This window comes from Zalophus californianus, chromosome 1 (genome assembly GCF_009762305.2).
Source record: "Zalophus californianus isolate mZalCal1 chromosome 1, mZalCal1.pri.v2, whole genome shotgun sequence".
NCBI classification, from domain to species: Eukaryota; Metazoa; Chordata; class Mammalia; order Carnivora; family Otariidae; genus Zalophus; species Zalophus californianus.
In genome coordinates, this window is record NC_045595.1 from 148,226,172 (window position 1) to 148,251,115 (window position 24,944).

Sequence of the window (24,944 nt, forward strand, 5' to 3'; positions counted from 1 at the left end):
CTCTTCCTCCTTTATGTCCCTCAATGCCCTGACTGGTTCCCAAGCCTAGCTCAGACACTGCCAAACCCAGAGTTCAACCCTCTTCTTTTCTGCATGCTTAAGTCCCACAGCCTCAGGTTTTCTAGACAACTGTATTTGAGTCATCTGCTGTCGTCACCACACACTCAACATCAACTCTCTCCAAATTAGCTCCCTTTCCCAATGTCCTCCTTTCTTCCACGGTGCCCCATTTTGCTAAGGCACCAAGGAAGTGTGGGATGTTAAAGAGCAAGAGAAAGTAATCATAGAAGACAACCAGTAGAGATTTTTGTACTTGGGAAGTAGCAGGAAAGTGTTAACACTCACACTGGAACACAAAGTTTAAAGATGTGGATTTCTAGGTCCCACCCCCAGAGATTCCAATTCAGGAAGTCTTGGCTAGGGCCCAGAAATCTGCATTTTAACAATGTCCCCCAAGTGATTCTGATACAAATAGTCATAAGTCATATTCTGGAAAGATTGGGTTTTAGCAGTTGTGTACAAGATAAAACAGACAAGGCTAAAAATGCATAAATGCCCAAAGGTGGCCTTAAATAGAAGCAATAAGCTGTTACAAAATTCTGTTGCATAGGAATTTCTAGTAAAACCACAGAATCAGGATAAGACCACAGAAATTATCTGGTCTCACTTCCTCATTTCACAAAGAAAAACTGAGTCTCAGAGGAGGCTACCTACCTACCCAAAGCCACACAAGTCTGTGGCATAGTGTTTAATAAAAATGACAAAGAATGTCTTTTTCTCCATAGAAGTAAAAAAATAGACACACATACACACACACACACACACACACACACACAGAGAGAGGCTTAAACAGTACTTCTCAAATTTTAATGTGCAAATGAATCACATGAAGCTCTTTTTAGTATGCAGAATCTGATTCAGCAAGCCTGGGAGGGCCTGAGATCCTGCATTTCTAACAAGCTCCCAGGTGATGCTGAGGCTGCTGATTTGCAATCCACCTTCGAGTAGCAAGATCTTAGAAAGTACAATAACTGCTCTTGTGCTGTTCTAAATCAACAGTCTATTTCTTTACAACGAGCACGTGTGCCGCAGAAAGCAGCAGCATAGCCTGGTTTCCTGGGCCGTGCGGTATGAAGTGAGTGGACTGGCTGCATCGCTGTCTCCAGATTCAGGCCACTACACGCCTACTGACGGTGTGCAGGGATGGAGCCCAGAACAAAATGGGGCTAAGACATCTCAAGCCTAGGCCCTGGTTGGGAGTGTGATGGGATGATGGAAACTGGGGATTTAAAAAGATGCACACACATACTTTTCTTAAAACCACATTTAGTAAATTAGAAGATTATTTCATTTTGAAAAAACTTTCAAATTAAAAATAATGTCTTTGGAAATACAGCACTTATGTATTTTGTTGGGGATTGGGAAATAGAGATGAATGTAGCACCATTATTGTGGCCGACACTTGGATTACCCCCAGAAGAGAAGGGCATGCTGGCTCTGAGGTGGGACCTGCTACCATGCTATCTGACTTCAAAACGTGGCTCTGTCACTTATGTACTGTGGGATTTGGAGCAAATCATTTGACCTCAGTGTTCTCATCTATAAAATGGGTTTGTTACAAGAATTAAATGAGTTGCTGTAGGTAAAGCACTTATGTGATGCCTGACACATGGTGAGATTCAATACAAACTGGCTATATTTCCAGAGATGTGAACGCAGCTAATGAACCACAGTTTAGTGAATTCCTCAACCACTGGGAGCTCAACTTGCTCAGTCCAAGGCAGCATAAGCCTCCCCAAGGATTACAGGCTTCTGTTCGAAGAAGAGACACACAGAAAGTTACTGACTCAGTCTTTTCTATTTATCTTGGGGCAACTATAGGCAGTGTGGCCTATGACAGGGACATGTGTGCTCAGTTGGCCGTGTCTGGGTACTTGCTACCCTCCTTAGCAACCCTCATTTTTGGCTTAATGAGTGTGTAGTTATATAGGACTCTGCACTCAGAAGGCCCCATGCTTGGGATTTAATACTCTGTGGTGAACTCTCAAAATTCTTAATAATTTAATCTTTGAATCTGTGTTTGTAAGTGAAATCTGATGGGAAATGGAGCCTATGCCAGAGGACTGGGGCTTAGGCTTATACACAGGCTACCTTCCAGGGACAGGTTCTCAGCCACCCATTTCCTTACATCCCGGGTGCCCTGGGCCTTGCCTGGCCTCTCCATCCCCAGGCCCTAGCAGGGGCCTGAGCACAAACACGGGGGAGAGGGAATCAACATCACACACCCACACCCACAATGACAAAACAGGGCATGGTGGCAGCCATCGCTCCTCCAGGCTGGCCACACCACAGCATGCTCAGTGGGCAACACTCACCTGCAATCCAGGTGGCTAGCATGTCCCTATGCTGGCAATATCCTTGGGGGTAGCCCATCCACTCTAGGTTGAAGCATGGGCCCATGGGAAAAGGGAAAGTCTTGGATCAACCTCTCTGGCCCTGGCCAGGGGATCAGTCCCAAAGCTGGCAGGACCCAGCAGCCCAAATGACAAGCAGGAGGGGCCGGGCACCTGTGAGAGTCTGCACGTGGCTAAAGGTGCACAACATTAAAAAACACCATGACAGGTCAAGAGAGAGACCATGGGAGAAAGGAAAGGCTTTATATTTTAACACCTTTAACGGCATTTTTTTTCCTGTTTTTGAACAAGAGGCTTCACATTTTCATTTGGTACTAGGCCCTGTAAATTCCATTGCTGGTCTTGACTATGACCCTCCAGCCCCACCCCAACTCCCCTCCCCTCCTCTCTTTTGCAGGGGCAAGATATAGCCCTGTCTCATGAAAGGGATCTCTGACACAGGCTCTCATAAGTGCAAATCGGCCTCAAGAACAGTCAGTAAAGCAGATGGAGAGTGGAGAGAAAGCGTTCCTGGAGAATCATGGCCACCTGCAAGCGAAAGAATACTCAAGAGATGTCTGGCAACCAGGCTGCGGCGATAAAAAGTAACTAAAATCACCTCCAGAAAAGACTCCCCGGCACTTGTGCCACTATCCCCGTGGTTCCCAAACTATGCACCAAACTATGTGGCACCCAGGCACCACAGCAAATTCATACTGGCTCCATTGGATGTTTAAATTTTTGAGGGAAATATATCAGTGTTTGACATCTGTCAGACACCACATGGCTAGCTACTAGCAAAAGCTAGTTCTCAGTTTGACATTAAATTATACTTCATTCCTTTAAATGACATCAGATCTTTGCAAAACTGGATTTGGGGCAGTTGCTATGATAAAAAGCAAACACAATCGATACAGAGCAGGAAATGATGGGAGTAATACCTAATCTGATTCTAAGACCTGAGAAGTTGTACAGTGCCCAACCAGCACATATGTCTCAGTAGTAAGTAACTGTGGTTATTAAAGAATGAAATAAAAATACTTTCCTCTCAATTTATATGTATTACTTTTTCAAATGGCTACTACATTGTTAAGTGCTTATTAATAACTACTTCATGAACAGATCTGTTAAGTGTCTTGTTTGGCCTAAGGGTGCCATGGGAAAATCAGTGAGACATAAAAGTACCATGTGCTGAGAAAGTTTGGGAACCTCTGCCCTACACAATCTCTGCTTTTTATATATACTGAAAGTCTCTGCAAGGGGAGGATTATGAGGAGCATATACCCAATGGAACCAGAGCTGGAGTCAACCCGGTATTAACCAACAATTGACACACACACTCTCTCTCTCTCAGAAAAAGAAAAAAGAGGGCAGGGGATGTGCCTGGGTAGCTCAGCTGGTTAAGCATCCAACTCTTGATTTCAGTTCAGGTCATGATCTCAGGGTGGTGAGATCGAGCCCCATGTCAGGCTCCACGTTGGGCACGGAGCCTGCTTAAGTTAAGATTCTTTCTCTCTCTCCCTCTGTGCCCAGTTCCCACGCTCTCTCTCAAAAACAAAACAAAAAAACAACTGACACAAAGTGACATTTTTCACATTACATTTTAAAAAGCCACTTCCAAAATTCAAACTTTGACCTAGATGCTTAAAAAAACAAAACAAAAAACATTACAACTCTAGATCTGGAGGATGATGATCCAATAGAAAAGGCTGAAGGAGACATTAAATCTGTAAGTAAAGGATGCAAAGACAAATATTAAAGGGAAACTCATTGTGAAATAAGTCAATCAGAGAAAGACATGTATCATATGACCTCACTGATACGAGGAATTCTTAATCTCAGGAAACAAACTGAGGGTCGCTGGAGTGGTGGGGGGTGGGAGGGATGGGGTGGCTGGGTGATAGACATTGGGGAGGGTATGTGCTATGGTGAGCGCTGTGAATTGTGCAAGACTGTTGAATCACAGATCTGTACCTCTGAAACAAATAATACAGTATATGTCAAAAAAAAAAAAAAGAAGAAGAAGAAGATAGCAGGAGGGGAAGAATGAAGGGGAGTAAGTCGGAGGGGGAGAGGAACCATGAGAGAGGATGGACTCTGAAAAACAAACTGAGGGTTCTAGAGGGGAGGAGGTGGGGGGATGGGCTAGCCTGGTGATGGGTCTTAAAGAGGGCACATTCTGCGTGGAGCACTGGGTGTTATGCACAAACAATGAATCATGGAACACTACATCAAAAACTAATGATGTAATGTATGGTGATTAACAGAACAATAAAAAATTTAAAAAAATAAAGGGAAGCCCATTGATTTCATTGGGCTGGATCAATTCTGGTAGGAAATCCCAGAAAAATCCAATTGCAAGTCAAGACTACAAAGCCTGAGGCAGTGTAACGTCCAAACTTGCAAGCTCAAGGGGGAAGAAAACAATAACCCACGGGAGAGTTTGGATCAAAAAACAATAAAGCCCCACCATGCCTACAGAGTAAAAGCACCAAGATAAATGGGCCTCTTCAAGGTACACTCTGTTGTATCTGTGGCCAGAAAGAGCACCTGGCCCACCCATCAAAATCAGTTAACTGCACCCAAGGACTCAACACAAAGATGTGGCATCAGCCAAAGAAACAGAGAAACACAGGTAGTAGCTCTGTTATCATGAACTGAAGGGGAAAGTTACATATATGAAGACTCTCTAGGGCTAAAGGATAATGTTCTGTGGGGAAATGGGATGCCCCATGTCTCACTTTCTTAACATAGTCAGATAGTTTGAACGTTCAAATTGTAACTTCAGACTTAGGGAATAGCCTGGACACAGGCAGGTTCACTAAATGGAGAAAACAGAAGGCCCAGAAGCAGAAATGGCAGAGCCTCATGGAATGACTTGATCCAGAGGGAGGTTCGGGGACAGCAGCTGACGACAGCCAGGTGTGCTCACTGGGCTCCTCCTGCTTGGGAGCTGGCATCTGTACATGTAGGGGACAGGGACACAGGGAGGAGATGCCTCAATCAATAAGTCTTCTGCAGCTGGAACTCGCAACCATCTCTTCTCCTGCTGCCCCTTCAGCTTCTGCAGACCCCTTGGGTGCTGAGTGGATCTTTTACTGCTTTCCTTGACTGACCTTCTACCATTTCACCTTCTTGGCTTTTATCTATCTTCCTCTTCCCTGGCCCCTTGCTGTCCCAAATCTGAGTTTGGGGTGCACGCTGACCTGGCTACCCTCTCTAGTCTGACTGTTGATCATTCTACAGACTTGGAGAATTTCTTGACCTTTAAACCTTGCTTCTGCTTCCTCAGTCCCAGTTTCTCACCCTCTGCCCAGCTTCCAGAATAATACTTGTATCTCAAGATAGAGTAGCAGACGATGGGGGGGGGGAGCGGCTCTAAAAAAAAAGAACAGGATATGGTCCTGGAGGCTAATGTCCAGAGGAAGGAGCTCTCTGGCAACTACCCTCCCCACCAGCTCTTGACCAAGCCAAATGTCGTAAAGTATAAATCAATGGAAGTTAAAACTCCCTCTAATAGGGAGGGAAAAGATCTGGCAGGGCCAGGCAAGACAAATTATCTCTGGGGAAAAAGATTTGCCAAATACCCAATTTAAAGAAGTCGGAGGCTCTGAGAAAAGTGAAACAAATTTTTTCTCCTTTTAAAAATCTTCGTTACAGACCAGGAGAGGAAACAAACCATGTTTAAGAGTAGTTGTTATAAATAGATTATAGCTACCCCCAAATTGTTGACTGCACTTTCTTAGGAAGCCCATAAATATTTGGCAGGTCCTATAAAAGTATGAACTAAGGATACTATAACTGGCTCAGAATTTATTCCGTACAGCTCACCCAGAGATTGGCAAGGCTAGGAGTTCAGTTATTGGTGGATTTCTAATGGCTAGGAACAGATCAGCCGGTGGCAATTTATTCTGAATGTTGTATGTCATGTGCAAAGACAGGGACCCACCCCCGTCAATCTTCATAGGACCAGCATTTTCTCAGAGTTGAGATAAGCAAAGGAGGACCTTCTCCTACGTAGATTCTCAAAGAGACCTCAAAATGACTTAGAGAAGAAAGGAACCTCAGTAATCATCCATTTCATCACCTTCACTTTATAGAGAGCACACAGAAGGCCAGCACAGAGCTGAGAAAAGCACACCAGGCCCTCAACTCCAGACTGGAGACATGCACCTTTGTACCACACTGCAGCCATAGTCTATGCCACAAGCACGCCAGCAGACTTGAGAAGGTCTCTACTGACATCCAAAGCAGAGCAGCCTTCCACTGTTCATGTTTTGGGGTGAGTCTCCCCCAAAATAAAATAATCATAGATGAATTTCCTTTCAAGGGCTGAGCAGCATCTGGAAAGCACAGCCCCAACTACAACATACACATGACATGCAGGGCAAGGGACAGCAAAAAGTTACACAACCCTAAAGGACAGGATGAAAAACATAGGGTTAAAAGCCCTGACACTTGAAGAGATAAATTACCTCCTTTGTTCTTAACCTCCACAAAGGCTCTCCAGGAATTTGCAAGGTTATCACCATCTAAGCTGATGTATGGGGAGATAAAATTGAATTCCACAGCCCAGAAATGGAAAAGTCCCAGAGAACAAAGCCTCAGGAGTGCACATATCAAGAGTCTGGAAGGAAGGAATAAAATGTGTACCTGGATACAGAACTATTTAAATGCATAAGAATTTAAAAGTTTTGGCATAGGAAAAAAAAATGGCACCCACCAGAGTGCGTGACAGAGTCCTAAAGGAATTGCCCTTCTGCTCTACATGGAAGAGACTTAGGGTTGGATTTCATGGTGCCACTTCCGGCAGCAGGTCCTGCCAAATCTAGAGTTCTATGGTCGTAGGGTCTCTGGGAAACCTAAGGAAGCACACGATCGCATACTTGGCTATGGGTCTGTCAGAAAGGACCCCATCTGAGCAGCTGCCTTGTCTTTCTCATGGGGAAAACTAAAAGCTAAGGGGAAAGTCACAGATATGCTTATTTAATGTCGAGCATAACGCTAGATAAAATAATTAGGAAGGTCTGAAAAACATCTCAGTCAGAGTATCACCTCTGTGAATAACAAATCAAATAAATATATCAAAACAAACTAGGCAGAACATATTGGAAGACTGTAAGAGTTTAGGAACTGGGTAGAGAGAAGAAATTAGATGACCTCCTTTTGGATTCAAGAGACACGTCGGGATGGCATGAGAGGCAGTGAGGATGAACCACTCTGACCACAGCTTAGCAGACTTCTGTGAACCCGGTACCCCTCCAGCAGTCCAGCTGTCCTGGCTCAAAAACCAGACATTACAATCGGATTCTATGAGAATTATAGAGAATTAAATTGCATAACCAAGTCTGATGTGTGCCCTCCACTAGAAGTGATACATTACAGAATCTGTTGGGGAATGCTAAAAATCATTTGTTATTGATTTACGTAAAAGTTCTTGGCAAATGGAATCCAAATCCCACATACATGCACCAAAGGAAGTAATTGCCACACCAGATAATGTGGATATTTTAGCATTTTACCCTTTGGGATGAGGAATTCACCAGACCTCCTAAAGTTCCAAAGGTTATGAAGGCTAGTAGTTAATGGAATGAGCTAAGATATTTGCCATAACTGCACTCATTAAAGAGCTATATTCAACTAGACTAGAAACAATAAACTCATAAGAAAACTCTGGTTGGACCTACTGATAACCATAACCTACAAAGCTGAACTTAAGAGTTAATGAATGCTAATCATGACTTCCAGAATTTCAGGTTATAGGAAAAGAATACATAACCATTCTCAGGGAGACTTTATTACACATCTCACAAAGCTTCAACTGCTGAGATACTAATTAGTTCATTCGTGGATAGTATAACCTAGACCACCCTGGTGTACACAGGTCAATTAACCAACGGTTCCAACTATGGGAAAGGCGGCTGATCTGGTGCCTGGATTCAGGCACAATGTGGTAAGACTGGCTGGCTAAGCACCATGCAACTCAGGGCTACCTGCTAGGAAAAGGCCTGGAAAGTCCATTCTGAGGGTCCACCAAAACTACAGGAAAGCACCAGCACTGGGGCCAAAAAGAAAACCACCCCAGAGCTCCTCTCTGAGGTTTGCCCAGCAGTCAGGTGAAGGATAGTCAGCATTTTCTCCATTTGCTTCCAGAGGCTTCTGCAAGCTTTATAGAAATTAGTCACAGGAAAATGGGACATAGAGGAGGAAGTTGTACCACAGCTAATACTGCAAAGATGCAAGCTTCTCATCTGCAGCCATTTCTACCCAGCTTCAACTTTTCCTGTTGCCTAGGAACAGTCACAAAGCATGCTGGGGAAAGTGGCTTAAGCATCCAGGTGCAGCCTCTGTGGCCATCTAGGCCAATTCTTGACCCAAGCCTGACTTTACGTGTCTATCTGAACTTGCATATGGCTAGAGGCCTAGGGATTTCCCCACTTTGCACATGGCAGACACTCCCTGGGAAGGGAAAAAATTAATTTGACACAAGCAATCAATCCCACTGGAATGTTTGTGCACACTGAGCCAAGCAGAAATGGATCCTAAAGGGAGCACTTCTGGGAGGTGATGGGAATTTTAATGCTGAAAAATGATACTGTGTTGAGAACCCAGTATGATGAAAGCAGCACACACATTTGCATCCAAACCATAAGCAACAACACACACGTGCTCACAAGCACATACATGCACATACACGGGCATGCAGACTAACCACCCTCATGGGAGAAGATGTCTGGGTATATAATTGTCCAGCCTTCAGTCATTTTGTTTATGTTTTATATTCAAAATGTTTAAAGAAGTAGAAGAATGAAGCAGTGCTAAACCCCTTCACAGTAGAAAGCCCTAGTAGCATGTGAAATGTTCCTCAGATGCCAGTGTGATTCCCACGGTGCCAGGCTTGGTGAAAGCACTATCCCCCTTTACCCACAACCCAAGCCAAAACCCTGTTGATTGTCTGAGACTCTACTTCCCCTTCAACCCTACAGTCCACCACCCTTACATCCCCGTGTCATCAACTATCTTTCAGTAGTTTCCTAACTAGAATTTTTATCTCCAATTTTGCCCCTTTTTCCAATACGGTCCTGGCCTAAGTTATAATTTTTATTCCATCACCTCACTCCTTTATGCTTCCCCACCGCTTACAGGATAGAGTCCAAATCCTGGAATATGAAAATCCAAGATCTCACAAGCATCTCCTGTCCCTCTTACTTATAACATCCAACTCTCCATGACCTTGCACAACTCTCTGCCTTTGCCCGCCCTTCTCCCTGTGCCACGGATACCCCTCCCCACCCTGTCACTCTGGATAATGAGCTCATCTTCCAATTGCCATTTAAGTACAACTTCCTCTATGATCACCACCACATCTGCCTAAATAGGCTTCCCCACTCCCCAATTTGTGTCCCTGCATTTTACTAGTGTAGTCCTATCATGTACCTGGAATGCTTTATTGTACTACTTAAAAATGGAATGTTTCCCTCTATCAAAATGTGAGTTCTCTGATGGTCTAAAGAATGTGCAGGAAAGGAGAAGGGGTTCTAGGTGGAAGGAAACGTAGAAGAAAGCCAAAATAGCTGCTTAATTGCCTAGTGCCTCCTTTTGAGATGATGTGGCTGGGCTGGGTTTGCACATGCCCTGGGAAATGTAGGTTTTTGGATTGCTTTCACCATCTTCTCTACCTGACTCAAAAGAAGACAAGTTCAAGGACACGACCTGGCAGGAAGATCAGTAAGTTAGTCCTCCTTGCGCCTTGGCAGAGCAACTCTGATAGAACCTTGAGGAAAGGCATTATGTAGGGTGTTAAGGTACATCTCTACTTACAGGCTTGGAATCCAAAGGAACAGGCTGAGAAAGTGTAGGTTTTTCAACACAAGCCCAGAAGTCCCAGAAATGTGGTCTGTCTTCCAAAATATTCTAAGGGCCAAAATAGTTTGAGGCCACTACTGACACCAGGATGACTCTCCCCAAGGAAATTAGAGCTCATCTTTACCAAGCAAAGATGCTGGGTCACCTACGAGCTCTGACACCAGGTGGACTGACTACACAGTCTCTAGCTGCAGAGACAAAAAGCCTCAGAAGGATGGAAACAGAACCAGGACATAAATGTCCTGAGACTACTTACCACCTGATTTCTATCCCTGCTGACTTTTCTGTTGTCCAGTTGGCTCAGAATGCACTCAAGCCCAATTAGCTCAACACTCTTATCAGTCTCAGAAAGGGCAAGGGATTTACCAAGCTTACCAATAATACTACTATTCTCCTGGCACCCAGCCTACTACTCTTTCTACTTGGATCCAATCATCTGGCGTCATCATTTACCTGCTTTTTTATTTTTGCTCTGTACTTTCCTGGCCCATCTGACTTGTCAGTCTCCCAGTTTAGGCCACCTTCACAGAGACCAGAATTCCCATTTTTCCTGGTCAAAATAGAAACTGCTCATAGCTGCTAGGGCTATTTGAGCCCCGGAGCCTTGGAATGGAAGCACTATATAAAATATGGAAGTTTTCCTGTGCTAAAAGAGATAAAAGAATTTTAGTTAAAAACAACAAACAACTCCACCATGGAAGAAGCAGAGCAACAAGCCCGAATTGGACTTTATTTTCTTTTTATTTATTATCGATTTAAATTGATCTTGTTTACCATGGCCTTTCTATAGAATATGTTCACGGAAACTTAGGCTGATGTTAAAGGAGTTAGCTTTATTTGGAAAAAGCAAAACTGACTAGACCTGGCCATTTTAGGGGACTGAAGAGACTCAGAAAGCAGAACCAAGCAAGGTAAGGGGACACCAGGCCCATTAAGGCCTCTAACTGAAACATCAGTTGTGTTTACCAGACTGACACACCAACATCTGGGAAGGCAGGATCCAGCAGTGTGGCTCTGTATATGATCCACTGCCACCCTCTCGTTCTCCTAAGACTGGGAGCTCCTTGAAGACAGAGGCTGTACCATACTCCCCTCTGTACCACAGTGCAAGGGATGTCAGAAGTGCTCCCTACATGCTTGCAGGAAGAATCAACATCATCACACCCTTGAATGTTTATGTGCACACAAACACACCCATGTGTATAGATGGAATCCTCATGAAGCCCCATTTCTAAACTTTTCTCCCCAAAGTTATTGGGTAATACTTTTTAAAATGTATTTTTTTCTTTCACATGTCCTAACATATATTTAACCTCCCTTTACTCTTGCCAGAAGCATCTATTTACCTCATGGAAGTTTAGGGTTAGTTACAGTAGCAGACAAAGAGAAAGCATCAATGTTCAGCTCTTGACATCCAGGATAGGATTTTTTTAGTATACTGCTTGAATTCTCAGACTCCCATTAACATATCAAGATCCAGACTGGGTGGACTTAACCACTGAGGTCACTTTAAACAAGAGGTAAAGAGTACTCAGGATGTGACATAAGAGAGATTCTTGCCATGAGGGAAGGATCAAGCATCAGGGGAACATGGGAAAGTTTCAGTCTAGGAAATGAGACTCCAGGGTCTTGGCCTCCTCCTATAAGCCCACCTCAATGCCCAATCAGATTGTAAGGAGGAAGCTTTAGAAGATAATATCCCAGTAAGTGTGAAGGCACCGGAGCATCCTAAGACCACTTCAGAGGAAGATGTGGGCCTCTAGGAGAATGCCTACCAATGAGTCACACACCATGATCCACATGGTGTGGAGGTGAGGGGACAAAGGCACAACACTGGCCAAGGTGGGTACCTACTTAGGTGAGCCAGGTTCAGAGCTTCTGACTTCTCACAGTTGGCACTGAGTGAGCTGGGGAACCATATATTACTTTGTTCTCTGATGATGGTACTCCGAGGTGCTCAGAGAGTCAGTGACCAGACAAAGGCCTGGGGTCAGAACTTTGATTCCACCGGCAGATAGTCAGAATTTGAATGTTAGTGCTGAGTATCAACACAATACCCCAAAAAGCAAGACAGGTCTAGCCACACACCTTTGCAAGTACCGGTACAAGGATCAGAACAGACCAGACCAGTCATTATTCAGAGGCTCCAAGCACCCTTCTCTCCCTGTCCCCACCACTACCACCACAAGTTCATGTGTACACCTCTACACACTCAGGCCCCATTCTAAAGAGAAGTGGGAGAGTGGGAGGAAATCTGGGTGACTGAGCAATTTACCGGAAAGAACAATCATCAAAAAAAACCTAATCCAAGAAGAGAAAGGAAAAAAAAACTTGATATACTATAAACTAGTCAAGTTGGGGTAGGATCTCATGAGAAAGATGAGCTGTACATTAGAAAATTTAAAATCTACATTTCCTTCACACATTTGGGTAATAAGGAGTAAGTGTGCAACTGAGCCACACTGTCACCCATCAGAAAGAAAACCTCAGCCATTCTGGGCAGTTAGGTGAGCCACTCTTCCATTCTTACATACATGTGTCTCTTCCAAAAGCAAATGGAACATATCATGAAACGTTTCACTCCATCCCTGGTGCTGCCAATTTCCTACCAGACATGAAAAAATGTACAGTCCTCAAATGCAGTATGGGCTGTCACTCCCATCCAAGTCCCCTAGCTCAGCTTTCAACCACACTCAAACCCAAGGGAGAGCCCAGAGAAAGGCAGCTGACAAAACTGACAAAAATGCTGACATTTAGTCAGCAATTTTGTTTGCCCAAAGCATTCTCCTTCTATTATCCCACTTGATCTCATACTATTCTTATGAGGTATGGCAGTACAAGTATGTTTACCTCTTTCTTCAGATGAGGAAAGAGAGGCCCCATCTGTAAAAACGGACATATTAGCTGGTTTGGCCCAGTCACAGAGCTAATTAATGGCGGGTAGAACTGGAAACCAAGGTCTCCTTCCAATCCTTAAATTCTTCTAGGCAAACACAGACTATGGCTTTTGCACACACAACCTAAAGCACTTCCATACCTGTGGTATTGGAATTAACTTTCACTCAAGCCCACAGAATACATGTGGCTTTTTTTTTTTTTTTTTGGCTACTGGTGACTGCAAATCTGGTTCCTAAGTCACTTAAAGGCACACAGCAAAAGAGGCTAACGCCCTGGACCATTTATTTAAATGTCACTAACAAAAGTGTCCTTAAACATTACATAGAAAGTTATCCTTCAGAGAACAGGGACTGGCTGTCCTCCCTCTCTTCTGAGGATAAAAGCAGAAAAACATGTTGAACCTATAGTTATCCTACAGCCACATTTGAAAAGGATCAAATAATGGGTGACCCTTCTTGCTACTCTTCGGACAAAATAATGTCTCAGATCAAACACTGGCCCACAGAAAAGCTGGGTTATAAATGTCCATCATTAGGAGAATGGTTAAATAAAACATGGCACATCCATACAACAGAATGTAGCACAACTCTCAAAACAAACGAGGTAGAATTATATGTACTGACATGGAAAAATGTCCATGATTATAAAGTGATAAAAGCAAGTTGGAGAATAACAGGCATAGCATGATTCTCTTTTTGTTAAATACAATAACAAAGCTAACTATGCATTTGTATAAACATGTATTTTTATATGTAACAGGCATATATGTCTGTTGAATTTATCTTTTTTTTGAAGAGTATGTGTTTTTTATTTTTTTTTGCAGGATTTAGTTTGGTTTTTTTTATTTTTTATTGTTATGTTAATCACCATACATTACATCATTAGTTCTTGATGCATCAAGAACTAATGTTGAATTTATCTTAACATCAGGGAGGAAGAGAGAGAAAGAGCATTCACTTTTGACCACAGATACGGTACTTTTGTTTTGCATAACTATTTTTTACAATAATAAGTGTCAATGCCTTTATCCCTCCAAACAACCAGCAGATCCTCTGTCTTCCTACGTTATCCTCATATAAAGGGTAATTGGCTTATGAATGTCTGGTATATCATACATTTATATTAACTGGGAACATGGCTGCATTTAGGAAAGAGTCTACCACCCCCCCCAATTTGTTTTTCACCTTAATTTAATGATCAAAAAACAAACCACAGATCAAGGGAGAAAGTGCACCTAGGAAGCAAGACCACAAGGAAATATCTCAAATTAACAAACAGGGGTTGTCTCTAGGTGATGCGCTTACAGTGACCTTTCTATCCTTTACACATCATATTTTCCAAATACTCTACAGTGAGCCAGCATTACTTTTACAATAGAAAAATAACTTCAGGATAAAAAATAAATGTTCTATGGAACTATACCAAAAATCAAATCTCCCTAAATGAAACCTTGTTTACCACTTTTTAAGTTAATTATCTTTTAGTTTATAGACAATAAACACATATTAAATGAATCAATAAATAAGTGAAACTCCCTTTCTGAATGATCTCCAATTAGCCATTTTTTCCTATATCAGTCCCCATAACTCAATAAGACCATAAATTCTTCAAAAAGAGGGACTATTTGCTGCCCATCTTTAGGAGTACCCTTAAAATCTAGCATGATACTTGGCACATGGCAGACGCTCACTCAATATTGATTAATCCATTTGCGCGTTTGAACTTTCTACCTGGGCTTTTCTACATGCACTTTTCTGAAAGAGTGCATCTTTACTTTTCCAGTGCCTCTGAAATACATGAACATCACAAGCAATAAAAGGGGCCCCCTCTAATTAATCCAGAAGCAACAAGAGTTGTGGGCTATATTTCATAGTCAATATTGATTTCATAAGTCTTTTTGTTTAAGGTAGAATTGCCTGTCCACAAAAAAATGATTCATTTCCTTAGTATAGTGTTTCATTATAAAGCTCCCAAATGACCCACACACCAATAAATAGCTCTTTAAAAAAAATCAAGCCAACAAATACTAAACAAGCAAATATTATCCACAAGGCACTGATCTGGGTATTGAGAATACAAATAAGTCCAAAGCAAAAGGTATGCACCTTTTAAGGTAGAATTGCCTGTCCACAAAAAAGGTAGAATTGCCTGTCCACAAAAAAATGATTCATTTCCTTAGTATAGTGTTTCATTATAAAACTCCCAAATGACCCACACACCAATAAATAGCTCTTTAAAAAAAATCAAGCCAACAAATACTAAACAAGCAAATATTATCCACAAGGCACTGATCTGGGTGTTGAGAATACAAATAAGTCCAAAGCAAAAGGTATGCACAGCTTATATGGGGAAACCAGATATGACCATTTTCTAGGGTGAGGCCTCCAAAAGGCCTAGAGTCATCAATGTTTAGTAAGGTCTGGGGAAGAGGCTAGTTTCCAAACAAGTCTGGTCCTCACCACATCTTGTCCAAGTCACCACCCAAGGACTCAACAGTCCACTGTTGTCGCATCCACTCCAGAGCCTCCAAGGCTGAGCAAGATGCAGAAGCCTGCACACCCAGCCCACCCCAAACTCAAATGGACAGATCATTCTCCAGTGAATGGATCCAGTTCACCTCCTCTTTTCTTAGGCTCTCAGCAACCTTCAGTCGGTCAGATAACCTTGGCTCCCATTTGCGAAGAAGATGGAGGTCAGTTTAATAAGAGCTCTAGCATCTGACCTATAAACAACCTGGTCTTTCCTCATAGCCACAGAGGAAGAACTGTCCCTCCATTCTAGAAATAACCTCTTAACCGGGAATCTTATGCTTTTCCGAAGTTTGAGGAAGCTAGTACCCACCCTGGTATCTCACCCACCCACAAACTACCTTTTATTCTCTACCATTGTCTCCTCCCATGACTTTTTCAACATTCAAAGATTTTTCTCTGACAATAAAAAAAAAATCACTGGACCTGATCACCTTTTAAAAGTCTTTATTCAAGTACAACTTGTATGCATAAAATTGCACACATAAGTTTATAGGTCTCTGAAATTTTACAAACAGATCACACTGTGATCAAGAAACCGAACACTACCCGTACTCGCAAAATGTCCCTTCAATTAACAGTTCCTTTTTCTCCTTACTTTTACTACCAGACTTCTGGAGCAGTGGTCTGTCTTCATTTTCACCACCTCCTCATCTGTTCCATCCTTAGCACCCCGTCTTCAGTAAGTCCCACACCCATCCAGGTGAGGCTGTTGGTCCTTCTTCTCTACTTTCAACGTACAACAGGCAATCCTCTTTAGGGCGCTTACTATGCTACACTGAGATCGTTTGTTTATGTGTCAGTCAATCCCACCAGACTGTTAGCCTCCTGTGGGAAAGATTATTTCTCACTTGTTTGTGTACTCCCAGGGCCTGGCACTTAGTAGGTGCCCAGCAGGTGTCTGACACTTAAATGAATGAGTGCAAGAATGAATGAAGAGGTCCGTTCACTGAAATCTGATACTCTGCTAAAATTGATCAGTTCTTTGTCCAGTTCACATCAAAAGTCATAATGATATTTAGCTGTCAAAACTCAGTGGCTGGGATCAAAAAGAATGGCTAGAAAATTATACTGTTCCAATATTTGGTTAAGCATTCTCTTTATATCCAAGTATCTGAGCATGTTATGTGTCAATGCACTGGGGTACACAGAAGAGACTTAACATCTTGCACCCACCCACCAAATTAAAGCTGTGACATTACTGCCAATGGCACTCTGTCTTTCCATGGCCATACACCCAACATGGAGTCCTGCCAATCTTTTTCCCCAACTGTTTCTGGAGCCACTCCTCCCTCTCCTCACAACCTCCTTTCCAGGACAGTAAGAAGTCGGAGACACAAATCCCCCAGGAGACCCCAGACTCCTCCTCCCAGCCCCCTTTTGTCACATCCAATTAACCATCTGCCAGTCTCCCGGGCCTCCTCCTAGGCCCACTGTCCAGCTGCCAACTCAATACTCTTTCCCCACCCCCCAGAGATGCCCATTGTCCTTCGCTGCGGGGTAAGAGTGTAAAAGGAGGGGATTTTAGCTACATTCCCAGTCCCTGCCTGCCATGCCCTGGAATAACTGTAATTGCAAGCTTAAAAATTCCATCCTTATCTATCTCTACACTGTTAGGGAAGGGAGGGAGGGAGGAAGGGAGGGAGGGAGAGAGGGAGGGAAGGGGGAAGGAGAGACGAGAGGAAGGGAGGGGAGGGAAGAAGGAAGCTATTGAAGCATCATAATTTCATCATTTGGAAAATAAAAAGATTCATCTAACTAGTAATATGATTGTAATATATGTGTAATATAGTCATACATACACAATTCTATTCTATTATTATAATGTAATCCCATTTCTATTACTATTTATAATATGCACATAACTATCACAATATATACTATATCTATACACACCAAACAATTCTGAGAGGTAAGGATTTTTTTTACCCATTTTACAGATGAAGAAACTGAAGCTTGGAGAGGCTGTAACTTACACAAAGCCACACCACTAGTAAGTTCCTGATCTAATACTAAGATTCAGGGACTGAGCCACACCTAAGGAAATCCAACCTCCTCCTAGTCTAAGGACTCTAAACCCAGTTCCACATAGCCCACGTAATGGTAATGCCAGTCCCTTGTTTCCTACTCCTCCCCCCTCTGGAGGGCCACATAAGACCCCCCACTTGATGACAGTTCTTGATTTTGCCCTAAAATGAGAGTCAGAGGAAATGCTTTGGGGCCATGCTCACTGGCATCTTCCCTCTTGTATGAAGTGTCCCTCCTCATGGAGAATGTACAAGAGGCTCTCCCATAGGCCCTACTCTGCTTCCTCTTTCTTCTAGGACTTCTAGAGACATTAAGGAAACTCTGGAAATTCAAGATTAGGTCCCATCCCCAACAGACACACTGCCTGAAGCTGCCTGACACCTTCTTGCGTGGGTCTACCTCCCTCTCTCCTCTCCTCACTCACCCTCCCCTGCAGAGACCTGCCTCTCTGCCTCAGACCCTGTAGGAGATAATTCTGCAGACCCCACCATAGGCTGAAGCAAATCCCACCTCCACCTGCAAAAGAAAGGCACCAGCACTTCTAAAAGGATTGCTAATTTGGGATCTCCCAGCCAGCTCCCCAGCTTCTCTGCCCAAGGGCCTCCTAGGGCCATGCCAACCCAGCTCATCCATTTCACAGTTGCCCTCAGCTTCGGCAACCCTCCCAAGCACACCACCAGCAGCCCCTGGACCTCCAACCAGCGGGTGCTCTCTCTACGGGGGCCCATTGTGCCCTCAGCCAAGGGCCTTTCCAGCCAGCTACTTCACTAAGGTCTGCCTACACCACCTCCTCCTCTGGCTCAAAGCTCAATCCTCTGCTGACCTTGAGATCCACACCTCCAGGCCCAACCAGGAGCTTCCTCCAACTATTGCTTCTCTCTTTCCTAAATATTCATTCCCTTCCTCATCCCTGCCTTCTCCCTCCCCCCCACCCCTAGGTATTCACATATCTTCCCTACCTAAAAAAAGCCTCCCCTCCACTGCTACCCATCTCCAACTACCTCACTATTTTTAACCTTCCCTTCACAGCCAAACCTTTCCAAAGAGTCATCTATATGCACTCCCACAACTTCCTCCCATCCACTCACTCCCCATTCCCCTTGCAATTTGAATTCCACCTCCCCTACATGATTGAAACTGTTATTTCAAAGGTTACCAATGATCCCCCAATTTCCAGAACCAAGGCTGTGTGCTCAGTCCGCATCTCCCTCAACCTCTGCAGCATCCTTCTCCATGCACTGTTCTCCCCTGGTTCTCCTCCAGCCCTACGCTTGCACCTACAGCCCTGTCCTTGGCCCTCTGCCCTTAACTCTGTATATGCTTTTCATTTATTATCTCATCTATTCTGATAGCTCCAGCCACAACTTCTTACGGATATCTCCCAAATCTGTATTTCCAGCTCTGGCCTCCCTCCAAAGCTCCAGATTCCTTCCTTACCCGCCTACAGAACCAACACCTCCCCTAGCTTATTCACTGACACCTGAAATGCAACATGTCCCAAAGTAAACTCCCAAACCCTCCCTCTCCTCCTGTGTCCCTATAGCTGCTCCTCCTCTTCCTAACTCCCGATTTACATTTAGGGTACCTCCATCCTCCCACTCACCCAGGCTCTAGGCTTTGGAGTAATCCTTGATTACTGCCTCTTTTTTGACGCCTCTACATCCAAGTTGCCAAGTCCCATAGACTTTATGTCCAAGAGGTCCCTCACATCCACCCCCCTCCTCTCCATTCCCACTGTGGCATCTCAAGTTCAGACCCCCCCCAACCTATCACAGTGGTCTCCTAATCCAGTGCTGGCCAGCAGTTCCTCTCCCAATCCAATGGACCCTCCATAGGGCTGCCAGATTTAGCTTCCTGATCATGCCTCCATCCCATCCAGAAATTTCTAGTGGCTCCCAAAAGGAAACTGCAAATAAAGACCAAACTCCTTGGCCTGCCATTCAAAGCCTTTTAAGATGTGGGAGCCCAGTATATGTTTGTAAATGTCATAATCAATCCACCTGGTCCGAACCCCCTTCTAAGTTTTATCTCCCACTGATCCTCCACCTGCATCCTCTGAGATCATTTACTGGCCCAAATACGCCATGGGTCTTCATACCTCCTTCTCACATCATTCCAGCCTGGGAACACACTTTCTGTCCTCCCCATCTAAATCTTACCCATCCTCAAGCCTCAGCTCGAGAAGTAACCACTTCCTTGAGAGCACAGTTTATCTGCCGCTTTTCACTCTCCCACCTGTTTATCCCTTGTATCCGTGTTTTCTAGCTAGTGTCCAGTTCCCTTCTAATAATTAGGCCTTGGGCAGAAGGGGAGGAGACAAAGCTAATTCTCCAACAATTTCTTCTCTACTTCCTTGAATTAATTCCTCTGTCCTCCCAGCTGATTCTTTCTGTTCCTTCACTCCTCAGTAGACACGATTTCAAGCAGCTCTACCGATCCAACAGCCCTGTGGCCGTCAATCATTTCCTAGTTATTTTGCTGCCAGTCATTCACACACAAAGGAGTGGCAGGAGGAGTCTGAACTGCATGCAGACAGAGAAGGAGCAGGAAAGGACTGATTCGCTGCACCCACCTGAGGCTTGGCGGAAGCAAGAACTCCATTCTCGCTGGGCTCCTCCAGAAGGCAAAGGGCCGTGTGCCAGGGCCTCGAGGGCAGGGGGTTGGCATTTTTATACTTTTGTGGAGGGGGAGAGAACAGGAGTGGCCTGACCTGTTGTAAGAAGGGTGCCCCATCCAGTCTCTTTGGGAAACCAAACTGAGAAGGACTGCTTTCTTCCTGGCCTGGCAAGGTCCCAAAGAGGTCAGATTAAATAAAATCATGCTTGTCACAAGAGGCACGTGCAGTACTAGAATGCTCGATTTAGAAGGAACTATCTACATCTATTTGGATAGAACTGTGCAACTTACAAAGACCTTTCACATATAGTATCTTATTTGAGTCTCTCAGCAGCCCTATGCAGAAAGCGGAGAGGGGGCTATTATCCTCATCTTACACAGATGTTAAAGTCACTTGCCCAAGTCATTCAGAGAAGTAGAGTAGTGCAAAGGGGAATGTTCACCTCTTGCTCTCTCGCCCGACCTTCTCAGCCTCCTTCACAGGCTTGTCTTCCTTTCCTACCCCTTCTATCCAAGTGCTCCCTGAAGGGGCATATTTATATCCTTCCCTTGCTTCTCTATATTCTTTCTTGTAATGATTTTATACACCCCCATAGCACAGTACACGGCCACAGCAGGCACCCCATAAATATCTGTCAAACAAATGATTGAATGAAAGAATAAAAGACAGCAGAAGCCCAAACCCTAGCCTCCTGATTCCTGAATTCCATCATGCACCTCTCTGGCATCCTCTCCCACCCTCTAGCCAAAGCCCCACGCAACACCTCTTCTGGAGATCCCCCAGCCTCTGCATAAGCATGTTCACTTAATAATTAAAAAAGCAGGAACATCAAGGGCAACTAGCTAGAATGTCTTGCACTACCACTGTGTGTCAGAAATGGCCAGATGCTTTTTATACATTTTTCGCATTTAATCCTCCCAACCTGTGAAATAAGCATTCTTAGTCCGATTTTGCAGAAGACTGAAAATGAGAGAGATTAAACAATTTACGCAAGATTCTACCCCTGGTTAGTGCCAGGCCTATCTGATCCAAAGCCCATGATCTTCGGGCTATACCAGGGTTTCTCAACCGCAGCACTATTGACATTTGGGGGCTGGAAAATTCTTTATTGTCCTGCACATTATAAGATGCTGAGCAGCACGCTAGACCTCTACCCACGAGATGCCAAGTTGTGACAATCAAAAAACTGTCTCCAGATATTGCCAAATGTTCCCTAAGGGACAAAATTGCCCCCAGTTGAGAACTACCAGACCATAACCATACTGCCTACCTCCAGAAGCAGAAAGAAGTTTGTCAAGTAAAAGTGTTAATTCTCCAACATCTGAGAAGGACCCCATGGTCATCTGTTCTAGCGTTTTACTGATATTTATAGTCAGGGAGATTTTTATCACCTTCTCACCTTTATCACTTTCTCTAGCTTCAGTTTATTCTAACACCTCTTCCATTCCCCCAAAGGATGATCAAACACAATTGGACAGAAGGTGCCAATAATCAAGTTATTGACGACTGGTGGCACAGGATGAGGCTTGGATGCCACTGATATGTTCTAAAATATATTAATGTACAAATAGCCTGTATATAGCTTTGCGCAGTGGCAGTATCATAGCCAATGAGGTTTATCTGAGGCGTGATTATTGCTAATAGAAATAGCCTGTATAAATACATTAGAAATATTAACAACATTCCATCTCTAGGACAACAAAGTCCGCTCAATACTCCCCAAGAAGTTCCTGGAAAATGATGTGACCTAAAGCTCAACTCATGATGGACGGAAGTGAAGAAGAATCAAAAAGGAACAATAAACATTGAATCAAGCATCATTCTGGGGCATTAAGAAGGTGTCAAAAAGAGACATTTTCCTTTGCTGAAAAAGAAACCATTCCCCTTCAGTGCCTGGCATTGGACAGCGGAAGCGGTGATATTTACTCTAAGAATTGCATGCAATGGGTATTATTCCAAACGAACATCTTCTTGATGACCTGGACATTATGATTTCCAGTTCCTCTGTTCAGGTGGGATGAGGTTATCATCTGAGAGAGAAATTTGAAGAATCATATAGTGAATACAAACAACTGCTTATATTTTACCATGTTTGTTTTACCTATATTAGGAGGAGGTGATTTGTTTTTGTTTTTGTTTTTGATGAATCACAAGCTTTTGTAAAAGATCTTTTTCCTTACCTGCAAATAACAAGTAACTTCGGGGGGGGAGACAAGCCTTATGTGTATGAAAGGCCCAAAAACAATACAATACCACTGATGAAGTGAGCAAATGAGTATAAGCAAGTGAGTGTTTTAGGAATTCAGAGGATACAGTTGGTCCTGTGAGCTGTGAAGGCTCCCAGAAGAAGGAGGGGTGGCTCAAGTCTTTAAAGAATGAGTTGGATTTGGAGAGTGGGGGGTGCAGGGATAGATGATGCGCTTGGGAAGTGAGAAGAGCAGCCTGGCTGGAGGTGGGTGAGCTATGAAGTACGGACTTGACCCTGAAGACACTGGGGAGTCACTGTAGGTTCATAAACCAGGCAGCAATGTGATAAAAGCAGTGCCATCTGCCTGCAGGTGCCAACCTGGAGTGGGGGTGAGAGAGCAAATTCCATGGGACAAGAAAGGAGGCCATGGGCAACGTAAGAGGTCCTGGACTAGAGCCAAGGCTGAAGATGAACAAGGGCTGATGATGAAAGATAATTCAATAGGGTTTATTAGAGGAGACAAACTCCTCACAGACAATACCAAGGTTTTAATTATCATGACTAGGAGAGGGGAGATGCCACTTACAGAATTAAGGAACACAAGAGAAGGAGCTAGTGTGGGGATTTGGAAAGACACACAGAGTTGAGTCTGAGGCTGGCTGAAGTCCAAGGGGCAGCAAAGACGAGATGAAACTGTCTGGACTCACAGGACCGAAGCCCAACAGAAAGGTAGAGGTAGAAGATATTTCCACATCAATCTCTTTTCACTTATCCTCTTAACTCTTTTTCCCTTTGAGTCTCAAAAAAAAGTTTTCTCCTCTGCTCACCAAAACTAAGCTCTTGTATTTGTTAGGGAACCTACTTTTGTCTCACCTCTCCAGATATCTAATGCAACAATTAATCTAGCATCTTCAGTGTTCCCTGCCTATAAGCTTTCTCCCCTCCACCTACAAACCTCTTCTGACTCCCTGGCAAACAAAGGAAAACTCCTTTTCTTGATACTAACATTTCTTCTGACTGGCGCCCAACCTCTTTTTCCTTTCACTGATAAACTGTGCAAGTAATGGGTTCCTACCCACCACCCCACAACCCTAATCTGAATGTCTCTTCTAATACTGTGCTCCCAAGAGTGATGGCCTGTGTTCATCACACCCAGTGACACTTACCCAGCGCTCTTCTTGCTCAACCTGTCTGCAGTCTGTCTTCACTTCAGATCCCACGTGGACTCCCCGAGGTCTCCAGGATCAAGTCTCCTTTGTTGCCATGTTACGAAGAAGGGGTTTTCCCCCCAAATTCTAACTTTAGTCCTTCCCCTCTTCCTCCACTCCCTCCGTCTGACAGCCAAAGTTTCAGCTGCATCCAGCCTTGACCCAGAAGGCTTCCAAGTCCACATTGCCAGCCAGAATCTCCTGCCTATGCTCTTGTCTTGAGTCCCATTTTTTCCACAAAAAAGCTCCACCTGGCTCCATCGGTCATCTCTAGTTCACGACCTCCAAAGCCAACATCATTATCTGCCCCGCAAACTGGTTCCTATCCTCAGTCAGACCATGTCAGTTGGCACACTGTTAGTCCTCTACACTCTCAACTCAGCTACTTCCATTTCCTCAGAGGCTTACTTTTCTTCTCCCCGCACCCCCACCCTCAATAGCTAGTTTGTCAACAAATCTCCACATTTCTACCTCTGAAAATGTCTCTCAGAGCTGTCCCTGACTCCCCATCCTTTTTGCCACCAACCCAGACCACGCTCCCTCCCACTCAGCTCTGAACCACTGTCCTATCTCTCTGGATTCTGTCTCTTTTCTCCACTTCATCAATCATATTACCCCCAGATTAACCTTTCCAAATACCACTTTGTTCAAGAAGTACCCTGCTCAAGAACCTAAAATGACTCCCTACTGACTCTGAATCAAACCCAAATCCTCTTGGGCTTCCCAGACTCTTCCTATCTGGCCTGGCCCCACTCACCTATCCCTACGTCCTATCCCTCCCAACTTACCCCTTCTCTTTGGTGCCCAGGAGCCTCAATGTCAATGTCCCAAATTCCTCTCCTCTGCGCCTGTTACCCATGCTGCTCCTCCCACTCTCTAGCCCCCTTCAAGGACTACCTTTGATTCTACCTCGTCTATAGTTCTGTCAACTTTTTATCTTATAGAACCATAATGTTTACTAATTAATCTCCAAGTGAGCAATAACTGTCAAACTCCCTTTTTAAAAGTTTTTCTAGATCAAAGACCACTTTGAATATTTCTTTTGTATTCCACAGCACCCTGGACAGCAGAAGGCTCCTAGTAGGAGTTGAAAGGTCCTTGATGGTTTTCTATTCCAACTGGTTTCTAGTCCCAGTTCCCATAGTTGGCCTCCTCTACATCATAAAAATGATCAATAAAACTATTGTGATGGAATCCGCCAATATATAAGAATAGTGG

The 24,944-nt window shown here is 44.0% G+C and overlaps 1 protein-coding gene and 1 pseudogene across 15 annotated transcripts in view; one reads left to right on the plus strand and one right to left on the minus strand.

Annotated features, from left to right (window-relative positions):
• The window catches only part of KALRN (kalirin RhoGEF kinase), a 646,977-nt gene that overhangs the window by 618,614 nt on the left and 3,419 nt on the right, over positions 1-24,944 (minus strand). The window lies entirely within an intron of this gene.
• LOC113918986 lies at positions 21,911-22,093 on the plus strand (annotated as a pseudogene).